This window comes from Lepidothrix coronata, unplaced genomic scaffold (assembly GCF_001604755.1).
Source record: "Lepidothrix coronata isolate B3197 unplaced genomic scaffold, Lepidothrix_coronata-1.0 Scaffold57, whole genome shotgun sequence".
Classification (NCBI taxonomy): domain Eukaryota; kingdom Metazoa; phylum Chordata; class Aves; order Passeriformes; family Pipridae; genus Lepidothrix; species Lepidothrix coronata.
In genome coordinates this window covers 2,291,833-2,305,933 of record NW_016690237.1, presented here as the reverse complement: position 1 = coordinate 2,305,933, position 14,101 = coordinate 2,291,833, and the positions used below count along the sequence as shown (strand labels likewise).

Sequence of the window (14,101 nt, the reverse complement as noted above, 5' to 3'; positions counted from 1 at the left end):
TTCTTTTCTTTTCTTTTCTTTTCTTTTTCCCTTCCTTTCCTTTGCCTTCCCTTCCCAAACCAGTAAAATAGTCAACTATACTCTTTTGGTTTGCTGATATTTTAGGTTTTATTTTAATATTACCTATTACTTCCTCTTCTGGGCAAAACTCCATGCCCAAAATATTTTGCTTTTAGTCTGTTTTGATTATTATCACTGGCTTTTAGTTGTATAGAAAACCTGATAAGCCATGTCATGAATTAATGAACTTACTTTTTTTCTTTTCAAAGAAAGATGACAAATTGTTGCCTTAAAGAGGTAGAGCCAACCTATAGCTACTGAAACCAGATGTGCAGACCACACAATCGTAGCAAGAATGTTATAGGCAGTACAGAGGCCATGGTTTGAGCACTACATTAATCATTATCACACCTCTATCTACAGGTGGTCAAGGTTTCTATAAACATTTTTAAGAGATTTCAAAGAAGAACTGAAGAATAAAGAAGTGCTTTACCACATGATGGAAAATGTAATGGTGAAACATTCAACAATCATGCAGTTAAACAGCTCACCCGATGGAAGACTGTTGGGAATCAATGTGTTTGTCGCAAATGTAAAATAATCAGTAGGGCTGACACATTTTAAAATGTTTTTCTATCCTTTGCTTTTTTTTCTTGGTGAGTAAACTACATCTACATCTTTATAAACCTTTTCTTCCTTGTCTTCAAATCAGCCCCTGGACATTTGCATTACTGATGCTGACAAATTCTTCCAGACCCTCAGGCTTCTGCTGCAATCAGGTCTTTTACTTTGATCTTCAAATTGTTTTGTCGGAGCCCAGCCAGTCTCTAGACTCCTCTGGGCAGGAAATGTGTACAAAACACATGGCTGAGACTCAGAAAATGCTAGCATCTTTTGTGAAATAACTCTTACAGCCCAGATTTATGATATAAAATATGAACTACTATCTCAATAGACATATAGAAAAAAATGGAACTTACCCATATCAGACAAATCCTGTTAGAAAATTAAAAAAAAAAAAGTAATAAAAAACCTCCCCAAAAAAATTCTCAAAATTAAAATAGTATTTTTGGAAAATAGAAGAAAGAAATTGAGAGATCTTTAGTTACCATCTTAATCTTTTTCTCTGCCAAGTTTTTTGTCTTCCCTGCCAAAGATCTTGCTAATTCATTCCTAATTATAACATTTGGAGAAGAAATAGGTACACTTGTGTTGAATTCCATATCTAACAATATTAATAACCAGTAGATGATTTTTGGCTCCTGCCCCAGAATCTTTTATTCTTTCCTATCACCTGGTCCAAATTCTCATCTGTTATCCTATTTCTTATTTTTAAAAGTCTTTTTCCTCTGTGAAGAATTAGACACCTTTCTTCCCATTTGAGGTTGCATACTCTAATTGTTTAGGGATATTTAGTTGTACAGTGAATCCTGAACTCACAAACTGCAGCTAAGATTTCATCTGTTGTGATTTGTCAGAAGGGATTTCAAGAGCCTAAACAGAGACAGTTAGTTCCATTTGAGATATTCAAATATCTGAGACATCTGCATCAGACTGTGAGATATGTTGTAAAACCTTGGGGAAATTTTTGCTGTCCTGGACTAACAGCTGGAAGTAGCAAAATTTCTTGGAGTTACTAAGGTGATAATTACTATACAACCCTGCTTTACCAATGCATAAATGCTTGCAAGGTAAGAACCAAACATGATTCTTACATGAAAAGGAACAAGAAGAAAAGTTACACTAGAAATATATTTCTGAATGTCCTTTTTATAATTTGAATGTATGTAATATGATTGTCTGTGAGACATATGTCTTCACTACTCTAAGGAAGTTAGAAATAAGTGTTGTAATCACTCTAAAGCAGGGGTTAACTGAATTTATATATTTTTTAAATTTTAATTTTTGAAAACTTAAATCATATAATCAATCTGCAGCTAGCTATGCATTTTTTCATCAACTTATTTATTTTCCCATTTCACTGCAGCCAGGAGAATGCTACTTTCTCACATCTTTTACTAAACTGAAGCCCAAAATATTTTAGCACTTACTTTACTCTAAAAACAGGAGTCCAAATGATGTTAGTCATGCAGGTGCATAAAGTTGATGAGACATCTTTCTAAGATCAGAACATATATTTTACAGGCTATGAATTGAAAGAGAACTAGGTAAGGAGGAAAAAAATATTTCTGCAGAATAATAATTTGTTTCCTTTTCACACTGGAAAGAGCTATCTATATCTAAGAAAATAGGGATTAGTTTTGCTATTTAAAGAGCCTTTTCCTAATCTTTAATGATCAGCTTTTGTCTCCCGTGATCTGTAAAAGTCTTAAATTTTGCCCTAGAGTAAGAAATGTATTGTAAAGTAGAATTTATTTAGAAATACAAAATAGTTTTTATAATTTATAAGAAAGAATCAAATATATTATGTCAACTTGTATTGTTTATAACATTAAAAGAAGAAAACTCTAGTGTAATTTTAAGCCTGTTTGGGAACAGTTTGATTAATCAACCATAACTTTGAGTCCTTTAGCGGCCTTGGCATCCAATGTTGATGTGCTTCAATTACCATTTAGACATCCCAAACCCAATTGTTTTAGACAGCATGATTAAAAAGAAACACTATTTGAGCTGGTGGTGTCAAAGTCAAAAGTGAGACTTGTGACAATATGTTTGTTCCACAATCTTAGCTGCATGGCCAAGCAAAAACAAAAATTTAACCATGCAAAATGAGGTGATAAACATAACAATATTGCTGGCAACAGATAGTAAGTCAAAGCTAGCAGTGTTCAGTCTTCTGCAGGTAGATAATTTTTCTACACCCAAAACAGTTTAGACTTGACTCTGCTTCCATACCATGGGGAAATATGGTAATTATTCTGGTTAGGTGTAAAAAAAAAAAAAAATGTGTGGAAAATGACTGAAACTATATGATACACTTAAATCTCCTTGCTTAATTATCTCCAGAGGTCAGATTATGCCTAACACTCTAGGTTGAGCAATAATAGAAGTGGAAGAGATAAGTTTATTTTGTCAGGTTTAGCTTCTACCATTGTAGCAGTCCCAGCCTGTATGGTGACGCATAGCTGTATGGCAGCTTTAGTCAGTAGACTAATCAAGCTGCAAATGAGCACAGGACCAATTATCTAGTTCCTCTTTCTTGACCTAGGGTCAAAATAATTAAAACCATCTAAGGAGATTTACTAAATTTATGCAATTGAATGCCACAGAATGGCACAAGTTTCATGATTAGTTATCTCCCTACTTGCTGCTGTGATCAGACTTTACATTCATAGGAACTCCTTTCTCAATTCGAGTACAAATTAAGTTTATTTTTTCCGGGTAGTTTTTGTTTTGTTGGTTGGTTTGACACTGGAGGTTTTTGAGGGTTGTGTTGGCTTTTTTTCCCCTTTTGTGTGTGTGTGTGTGTGTGTGTTTGTGATGGTGGTTTAATTAAATAAGTATCTTACCTCTAATCTGTATGTTTTTTATCCATTTCTCTCATTTGAAATCCATATCTGAGTTGTACCATAAATATCAGAGTAATAAATTTGTTGAAAGCATTTTATGTCACCTGTAAATAAGGTGTGTTTTATATCTCAGCAACTGCTGTGCAATAGCAATGATTTCATATTTTAGATAAAGTCAGCAGAAATGTCTGTTACTGTGGTAACTAATTCTTAGTACTTTAATCACATTACTGAAATAAGGAATTTTCAAGGAGCAGCTTTTACTCTAGAAGTATAAAGTTTCAAAGTACCAGAGACTTTACTGACAATTTCAACTTTTTTTCTTTTTTTTTAATGTATGTAATCTGACAATTTTTAAGCCTGTAATCTAGCAAAGATTTCTTTCTATATTACAAATGAATAGAAACTGCTTCCTCGTTTTGTGACTGAGCGATAGACTTCAAAAATGGAACATGGCTCAGCAGAGATAGGCAAAGTTGATGTGCCTATGAAGCTCAGAGAATAACTTCATGTGTGACAGACCACAGCTGTTGCAATGAAGCTGACTTCATCTCAACACAAAGGGGACCAGAGGTTAGCCTTTGCTTTACATAAACAGCTGTGTCATTTGCATGGCTCAGCTGGTGGAGTAAATGGTTCTCCCTGAGTTCATTCAAAGAGTGTGAATATCTCCTGAGTTAGCCAGGCCATTATGGGACAGAAGGATGTGAATATGTGGCTGAAATATTGAATGCCTTCTTTCAGCCTGTACTAGCAAGTCCAGCCTTCAGGAATCATGAATCCCAGAGACCAGAAGGATACTCTGGAGCAAGGAAGATATACCCTTGGTCAGGTAGTACTTAAGCAAACTGGACATACGTAAGTACAGAGGCCTGGATGTATGCTCCCACAGCTGCTGAAGGAGCTGACAAATGTCATTTCCAGTCCATTCTCAATAACCTTTGATTGATCACGGCAATAGGAAGAAGTACCCAAAGACTGAAAGAAAGCAAACTCTTCTTTTCAAGAAGAGTAAGAGGAAGGACCCAAGGAATTACCTGTCAATCAATCTTGCCTGGTGGAGGAGAGAGTTGGGACTGTTTAGCCCAGAGAAGAAAAGGCTCAGAGGGACCTTATTAATGTACATAAATAACTGAAAGACAGTTACAGAGAGGATGGAGGCAGATTCTTTTCAGTGATGTGCAGTAACAGGACAAGAGACAATGGGCAAAAAGTTTTTGCTCTGTTTATTTCATTTGTTTTCTCAATGAGAGACAGCTTGAATGGCCTATGTGTTTATTTCCTATCTAAACCCCAAAAAACAGCAAAACAACCATGGACTGTAGGCTTTCCACTTTTGAATGGGTAATAATTTCCAAAATCAACTCCCTTTTATGTCCTACTTTGTGTCTTTGCTAGAAGCCCAGTGTTGCCTGCAATTCTTTCCAAGATGGACGTGGAGAAAACTGATGGTGTCATGGACCTTTTTTTTTTATTAATTTAACTCAAATATTATAGAATTATGAGCCTTAAAAAGTATGTGGCATATATATTTTAAAGAGAAAGGGGACCTCTGTCAAAATCTGTCCCACCTCTTAAGCTTCCAACAAACCTCATGGAGGATCAATCACTAGAAATCATCTAGGCTCCTTAGATAAGACTCATAGGTAGTTTTGTTTTTTCCTTTTAGGTGATTCAGCACATTCATCCTTTTTTGCTTTTTTTTTCTTTTTTTCCCCAGAGCTGTAACAGCACATTTTTAATTTCTTTTTCTCATACAATGTTATGGCATTTAATATTTCCAGTTAATTTGTACTGTTGAATACTAGTTAAGATAAACCTATTTTTCAAAGGAATGTATGGGTATAAACATTGAAAACTATTTCATTAAGTCACTGACCTTTTTAAAATGAATTCCTGTTGATAAAATTGAATACCACCTAAAGGCAGAAAGAGGGGAAATAGAATTTAGATGTGTATTGGTTTCCAAGATTGACATCCAGGAAGAAAAGCAGAGGGACAGTTTACATCAAAAGCACAGGAAAGCATCCACAAGAGTTCTTCTATCTCTGAGCACTGCAATCTATGCATTTTTATTTTAGTTTAGTTTGGAATAATAGCAAATTCCCAGTGCTGGTTAATATAAATTTTATACCTAGTAATAATGGAGTTTAGCAGTGTAATTTTATCAAAACAGTTTTTCATTTATGGAAGCACAAAACCAATGCACTTTCAAACATCCATCCTTCAGTGTAAGGAAAAATATATATTGGAGTAAACCGCAGAAAGCAGCAAACATTTTAACTATTTCCTCCTCATACTCCATAATCCAGCAGTTTAATTGCTCAATGAATCTGCAGATACTAAGCAGGCTGCTAGCAGTGGTCCTGAGATTATTGTCCAAGCCTTCAGGGAAAATAATCATTGCACTAATGACAACTTTAAAGGTAAACAATGTTTCTATTAAATCAAAACACCAGCATTTGGGTAGACTAGAATCTCATTTATTTACATCAATAAAATATGCACCTTAGGACATGTTAGGTCACAGTTGAGTAATGTATTGCATTTTCCAGTGTTTTTAGAAAGAATGAATAACGACAGTGGGAAGGCTTGAGTTCATTAAAGAAAAACAAATTTGGAGCAGTGCAGCTCTTTATTTAGAAAGAGTTTATGATCTGAGCTGACAGTTGCTTTGTTTAGACAACTGTCATAGCATTATTTCACTGACCAAATTTTCTGAAATCAAACAGGGCAATATTTCTGCATGCACACCAGGTAAATGATAGCATCAACAGGATAACAACAGTTTCTAACTACGATTTAGAGAGAAACTCTAAAGTAAATATTCTTTTGAAAGACATCATTTGACTTAATCTAAGCTTCTGCCAAAGATTAGCTGCAAATAGAATAGCTGAAATTCAGTTGCCAAATCTCTGAGCTTTCTCTTTAATATAGTTTCATTCTCTAGACATTTCTTGTGCCCAAAATCCTACTTTTTCTCAAAACCATATTACGGGGTCTTTATGTATTGAATGATCTGTGCTGTGATGCCTGATGGAAGTGACCTTCTATTTCCTTTTTCTATAAGCAATGTTTATTCTTCTTCATTGAGGTCCAAATCTGACTCCCAGTATACAATTTCTCCTTGTTACAAAGCAGTATCTTCCCGAAGCAGATTATAAAGAAAGTATTATGGAAAAGGCAGAGACTGAGAATGGGATTTTAGGAGTAGGAACAGAAGCAAATTAAATGAAATTACAAACTATTTTAATACAGGATTTACTCAGGAAATTTTAGGGGAAAATGGTATAGATTTAGAGGACATAACTAAGCTCTCTCTCTTTCCATAGTAAGAAAATATTCTGCAAAAGCTAATTGTAGTTCTTTCTTCCTCAGTGCTTCAAAGAACTCAAAGTCCTCCAATGCTAGCATTGTCCCCAGAGTGAGTTTTCCACAGTCAGTAAATGAATTTTTTCCTATGCCAACACTGTCTGCGATCTATTACAGTTATTTTCCTTCCTGGTTCTTTTTGCAGAGGATGTGTTTGTAGATAGTGGCTGTTTCCTGTCCCAGACACCACGGGGCTTTGCAAGCCAACCCACCCTCCCTCATGACCCATTTTTCTGTGTGTTACTGTATGCATTAGAGAACAAAAAATTTGCATGAAAAGGCTTGCTTTGTAATGGGGGGGCCATAGCTTTGTTGTGCCATGCTGTGCTCAAACCAATTGCTGGATTAGGAAGCAGGACTGATTAGTCCTTGTAGACAGTCATGTTCCCAGAATGCCTATATTACCCAGGAAGGTCTATGATGCTGATTTGGGCCAAATAACTTCCTAGTTTTACTCTGCTTTCTGTTCCACTTTGAATAATATGATACTTAAGACTTTTCCACTCCTCTTTTTTATAATTCTCCTATCATTACTGGAAGTACTTTATTTGCAAACTTTGGATCTAAACACCTAGTTTTCAACTTTTCTGCAATTAACAGTTGAAGCTGACATTTTTTTCCTCTTGGCTCATCACAATGCAGTTTCTAGCAGGCATAATTGCTAGAAGTCACTTATTTCACTTAACTTTCGCTTTATTTTAAAATTTGGAAACTGATCATAACTATTCCACAATACTCATGCCATATTCCCCTGGTCAACACACTATTCATAAACTATTATTGAACTTGATTGTATTTACACTACAGAAAAAACCCCACCATTAAACCAATACTTTTTCTGTGTAATTTCCTGCTTTCTGTTTAGCTTAACATGCACATTTTGTTTCCTTTCTTTTAATATTTATTATCATAGTTTACAAAGACATGAAGTTATGTTTCCCAGGCAGTAAGGTCTTAGTAATCTCTTTTAGTATAAAAAATTGTCCTTATTTAAAGAAAGTTTTACTGTCTCTTCTCCTGGATATGCAGACCTTATTCAAATTAGTTAGCTATTCCTCAACAAGACCACAAAAAAATAAGCAAAACAAAAAATAAAGGAGCTAAAAGTATGGATGTCTTCATCATTGTCATATTCGTAGTTTCTTTCTCTGCTTTCTTGTGCTGCTTTCAAATCCTTCACTTTAAGATAGCATCCAAGATAATAATTTCTTCTTCTAGTTCAAAAATATTCTCTTTCCCTGGAGGGCATCTTACCTCTGTCCACAGTAACATAGCATTGGAATTACACTGCTTGCACTCCTCTCAAAACATTGACTATTTGCTGTTCATTTTTGTCTTTCTTTTCTACTCAAGTTTTAGGATTTTCCTTATATCCTCAAACTGGCCACTACTGCCTATTTTTCTGCTTCTACAGGTTGCTTTCCAGCTCTTTGAGTGTTTCCCCTTAATGTCTATGTGGGCACACTCCTCAAACCTTTTTATATGAACATCCTAAAAACTCTGCATATGCACTTTCATCTGTAACAACTGAATGGAAGATAATTAAACTTTAATTAAAAACAAATCGAGCCATCAAAGTGTTTATATAATGCTGGAAGTGAACCATTGGAATGGTAAATTCTTGGAATAGTCTTAAAGAGAAATTGCCCACATTTGTTTGCTTTTACTCTAATCTGATTCAAGAGAGATCAAAAAACTACAGTGTCTCATAAGCTAGACCAAACATTCCTCTGAGATATCCTCTCAAAAATTATCATAAGATAAAGAAAACAAATGTATAAATGTACTTTCCTGTGTCTTCCAAAAGAGACCACCTGAATGTACCACCTGTCAGGTCATTCTGGTCAGTAAATGAGATGTGCTTTTGAAAACAATTCCGTTGCCAAAAGCTGACACAAAAAAATGATGCAATGAGCAACTGTTGTCAGCTTAGTGATCCCAGATGCTTCCTCTTGTCTCTATAAGTTGTAGATCCTGGTTACACTGTATTTTATGCTCCACCACACTCATCTGAGTCAATCCTACCCCGAAAAGGTAGGGTAGTGTGATTTAATAAGAGCATAAAGTAAAAGCACTTCTGACATCATGGAACACTGATGTAAAGATCCCAGGTTCTTGTATCTTGGGTTTTGAACTATATTTCAGTTTTTATCTCAGAAGTGAAAACCCCAAAAATATCTCTTCTCCTTTTTCTTGTTATTAAATTAACAAAAATTAAAATATTTTATTTAATTATTTTCTTTAATGAATCTTAGTCTTCTACAGCCACACTATATTTCCTTTATTTCCTTCCTACATGGTGTCTGTCTGAGACCCTTGCTAAGATTCTTCCTGCGGAGAGTCCTCCCCATTCTTTCTCTAAATTAAGAAGGACTTAGCATGGCAGAAAAAGCATAAAGTACAGCTTTTGAGCTTGATCTGAGCCTTAAAATCAGATTTGTCTGTATCAACCCAGAAACAGCTATGCAAGAAATTGATTGAAACAAGCCTACCAATGTAACTGCTTTTATTCTACATGGCATCCTGCATCTACATCTGCAGTATAAATCCACTCCCCCTACACACAATATTCTAAAATCCTTCTCCCTGCAATTATATCAACAAAGAAACATGCCCACCTCCCTTATTGCGTGAGTCCAGTGGAAGGCTACAATAATGACCAGGAGAATGGAGGATCTCTCCTATGAAGGCACACTTAGAGTTGGGTTGTTCAGACTGGAGAAGAGAAGGCTTCAGGGAGACCTTATAGCAGCCTTCCAATACTTAAAAGTGTTCTGTAAGAAAGTACCATTATTACCCTTTATTCACAATTGTGATTGAAGATTCATTATAGAAATTCCTTCTAGTACCTGAAAGAAGCCTTCAAGAAAGACAGAGACACACTTTTTAGCAGGACCTGTTGCAATAGGACAAGGGGTAATGGCTTTAAACTAGAAGAGGGTCAATTTAGATATAAAGAGGAAGTTTTTTTACTATGAGGGAGGTGAAACATTGGAACAGGTTGCCCAGGGAGGTGGTGGATTCCCAGTCCTTGGAAACACTCAAGGTCAGGTTAGACAGGGCTCTGAGCAACTTGATCGAGCTGAAGATGTCCCTGCTCATTACAGGGGAGTTGGACTAGAGGAACTTTAAAGGTCTTTTCCAACCCAAACTATTCTGTGATTCTATGTACTAGTTAGACAGACTTGTATGTCTGCATACTATTAATATAACAGGATAATATGTAATTTTTTTCCCCAAAATGCATTCGGATGACCTGGATTGTGTAAGAAATTGTAAAAATTATTACAGGTATTTACTTTATTGTATCTCCAGTACTTTCCCTGGATTTTAGTAAGTACATATTAATTAGTTTTACTTGATATAATTTTTTGTTGTGTTTTTCACAAAGCTCTATTTGCAGTTTCCTCTTCTGGCCTCAACTGTTTGATCCTTTCAGTGTTATATGGCTAGTAATTGATCAATTACTTTTAAAATAATAAAAAATATTGATACAGAATATTATGTAAGAATACATACATTTCGTGGAATATTATTCAGAGGAAAAAAAGACAATTACTATATAATTTATTTATATCTAGCAATGAAGTGTAATATACTTGAATGTGACAATATTGAAATTTTAAACCTCTGCCAAAAAGATATTAAAATAAATGATGACCCAAAAAAGGGGAAGAAGAAGGGAAGTGAGTATAAGCTTAAAGCTGCAAAATCTGATGTATGACAAGGCCTTTGAAAATTTAAGATAAAATTCAGAAGACAGACAGCTTTAGAATGTAATATTGATTTTTTAAATTAATTTTTGAAATTCTGATTTTTATCAGCAAAAAAATAGATGGACCAGATCTTCAATATGAACAATACTATCAAATATTGCAGATGAATTTTCATCATATTGTGAGCAAAAATGTTGACTGCTAAGTGATAAGTTTTAAATATTCATAAAACAATACAGATGGCTCATGTTCTATCTTTGTTTAAAAGTCTAAAAAGTTGATTTCATGAACCACTACAAGTTCTCCAGAATTTTCATTTCACTTTTCATTCCCCTGGTATTTCCTTGGCGTGCTTTGCATTTTCTTTCCTACAGGACACAGAGATTTACAGCATCTAACACTTTTAGTTAAATACATTCACAGCACGTCTACGGCTGTGCTTGCACATTGTGATCTGTCCTATGGGAAGACCCCAAGACCAGCCCTAACTTTGTGTAGACATTATTATAGAGTTTTTCTGGCCAGAAGAAAAGATCAGCTCAGCCACCATGGTGCCCACATCTATGGGGTTTGTTTTTTTTGGGGGGTTTTGTGGTTTTCTGCAATTTACTATTTTTGTTTTGTTTCAGTTCACTAGCTCACTAGCATTTCCTGATCTAAATCAGTTCAATTTAAATAGCTTAGCTCATGAGTAACTCATAATTAAATAGAGCTTTACACTTCATCGTAATCCAATGAACTCGGAACAAGAGGATATTTTGCACCTTAATTTTTTCTAACACATTGGAAGTCATATTATGAAGAATAAATTTTATTGAGCTTAAGACTGTCTTCCAGTATGGACACTGGTATTATTCTGTATATTTGGCATTTACAGAAAGAAAGAATATCAAAAAGCATTCTTGTGCTTCCAAAATATTCACTGAGCTCCAACAATGCAGAACAGTATCTGTATGTGTTTAAATGAGTCACGTCTCAAAATGCTAACTGTTGTACATAATTACTCTTTTGAAAGAGAGGAAAATCACATTATTGAATATATTAGTAGAATGTGATCAGAAATTACATTTATGTACTTTATGGGTTTATTTGAGGAGGAAAACACAAATTGGGTCAAGGACACGTGCTTCTCCATTTGGTTCTTTGAAAACTAATGTTAAAAATATATATCAGGTTTTCTACTAGAACAAGCCTGTTGGGCACCCACATACACCATCACATCCTAACCCACACCCACAGAGACAGAGAACTCAACCGCAGCTACAGGATTCGGTTAGGGTTAGGATTAGGATTCAGAGGGTCACAGAGCCTGTTACCCCCAGAGGGCCACTGGAGCTGGAATACTGCAAAAGGGATCATGGAAGAACACCAACATTGCTGCACTCACATCTCTTTCTAATCACATGGTGATAAGGGAACTTGTGCACAGTGTCCAGACTTATTTATGGTTAGGGATATGGTTCCAACTGCCAGAAAGCCCACAGTCCCAGGGACACTGGGGTAGAAAATGCATGCTTAGTGTGTTATTTCAGGGCACCAATACTGCTGCCTCCTTACCTTTCAAATCTGAGACACCCATGGAGATTAGGAAATCAACTGCAGCACCACAGTCACATTAGGGTCAGGGTTAGGGTTCAGAGAGCCACAGAGCTTACAGCTCCAGGGACACTGGTACTAGAAAAGGCATGCCAAAAGGATCGTGGCAGGGTGCCAACATGACTGCATCAACATTTTTCTAATCTAGGCCACCCATGGTGATGGGGGCCTCAGGTGCAGCACTAATATTCTATTCTGCTTAAGGTTAGGGTTCTGAGAACCACAGAACCTGTAATCACATGGCATCATCAGCTCCAAGTCCACCCAAGCACTTCAAACTTTTGTCCTTGGATTCTGTACCTCATTAGGCCAGTCCAGTGTTATTCCAACAGTTTGCCACTGCTTCGTATTTACATATGTGAAAAGGGACTCTCTTTTTCCAGAAAAGACCTGGAAAACCCATAATCACATTCAAATAGGTCTTGTCCACTCAGTTTTTACTTCCCATCATACCCTTGTCAGCATAAGTGAGCAAGTTAAACCATAGTTGATTACTAAGTATCATACTTAGCCGTTTTCCAAATTGACTTCATGAATATCAGCACATTCATCTATTTACCTAATCTATCAAATTAAGTAATTAGGACATGATGCATTCAAAATAGCCCAATCAATGGAGTCAAAAAAAAGGACATGCTCTTTCAGTGTCTTTCTTCAACTGCTGAAAGTAGAAAAGTCTATGTTGAGAAGAATGGCTGCTCTCTGTTTACTAATTGATATGCCTGGGTTTGGGCCAAATGCACACTGAAATGCAATTATTGGTCTTTTTCCCAAAGTCACCTGAAGTTAAACATGCTTTTTACCACACACCTAAAAGGCAAAAGTTATTTCCAGTGCCTCACTGCCCAGTTTACCTGGGAGTGAAAAAGTTTCATGCTGATGAAACTCCTTATGCATTCTTGACTGGCATGTATATGTCTACATATGCAAATTGGAACAAAAGACAGGAAAAGGATAACTGGAGAACCACATTCAGCCTACTGCAATTACAATTAAAAAAGGGGTAGAGGGTTACTCCAAACGGGTCAACAGAATATTGAATTTGTATGCTACCACATGCCACAGCCACAGAAAACTTCACATTTCTTGGGTGATCTACCCAAGTTTTGAGTCTCAGTCTTTTTGTATACACAGCATCTTAAATTACAGGGAGAATCCTTGATTAATTCTGATTTTCTGTGTGTTAATTCTAAAGCCTACATTAGGAATCTCTTCAAAGTAACAACTTCCAAGCAGCAGTGACAGGTTCAGATTTACACAGAAATGTCTCAATCCTGTAACTGATATCCCTAAATAATGGTATGTACCAAGTTTGGTTGAGCCTTAGGTGTTGCTAAAATTGGAGAAATAGAGAACAAAGAGAATCATCTCAAGATCAATCCATCTTCCATTCTGATCAGTGTGCAGATAGGAGGCATTAGAGTGAGAAGAAGGTAGCCTGAAAAAAGACCCAAGTGGTTTCTCTCCCACTCTTTTTCTTTTTTGAGAAGTATATGAAATCTTCAATCATAGCAACTGGAGGAAGATTATTTTAAAGAAACTAGTGTTGCACTAGTCTTATATTACCAATTTATTTACCATATTGCCATTAATTATCATAACACTGGTCTCCTCTGCAGCCATGTGATTAAACAGAATCAGTTAAAACCTGAACCTTTAGTTATTTAACAGTAAGAATCAGTGTCTTTTGTGAAATAATTAAAACAATCAAAAACTGAGCAACTGATTGTCTCCAAGATGTGAAGACCTAATTGAATAAAAATATGCTGTTCTTAAAACATTTGTCTGATCCTGTTTAGCTTATCTCAGCAGTTCATTGGTGATCTGTTTAGTTATTAAGGTCACATATCAAAATCATATAAATGTTTCCCTTTCCAGATTTCTAAGGCAAGACTGACTAACATTTCTACAGTAATATAATTTTTCATTGAGCTAATCAGAACTTTA

The 14,101-nt window shown here is 35.6% G+C and overlaps 1 long non-coding RNA gene across 2 annotated transcripts in view; it reads right to left on the bottom strand.

Annotated features, from left to right (window-relative positions):
• LOC108498241 overlaps positions 1-14,101 on the bottom strand; it is an 88,934-nt gene that overhangs the window by 74,314 nt on the left and 519 nt on the right. The gene's annotated exons all lie outside the window — the stretch shown is intronic.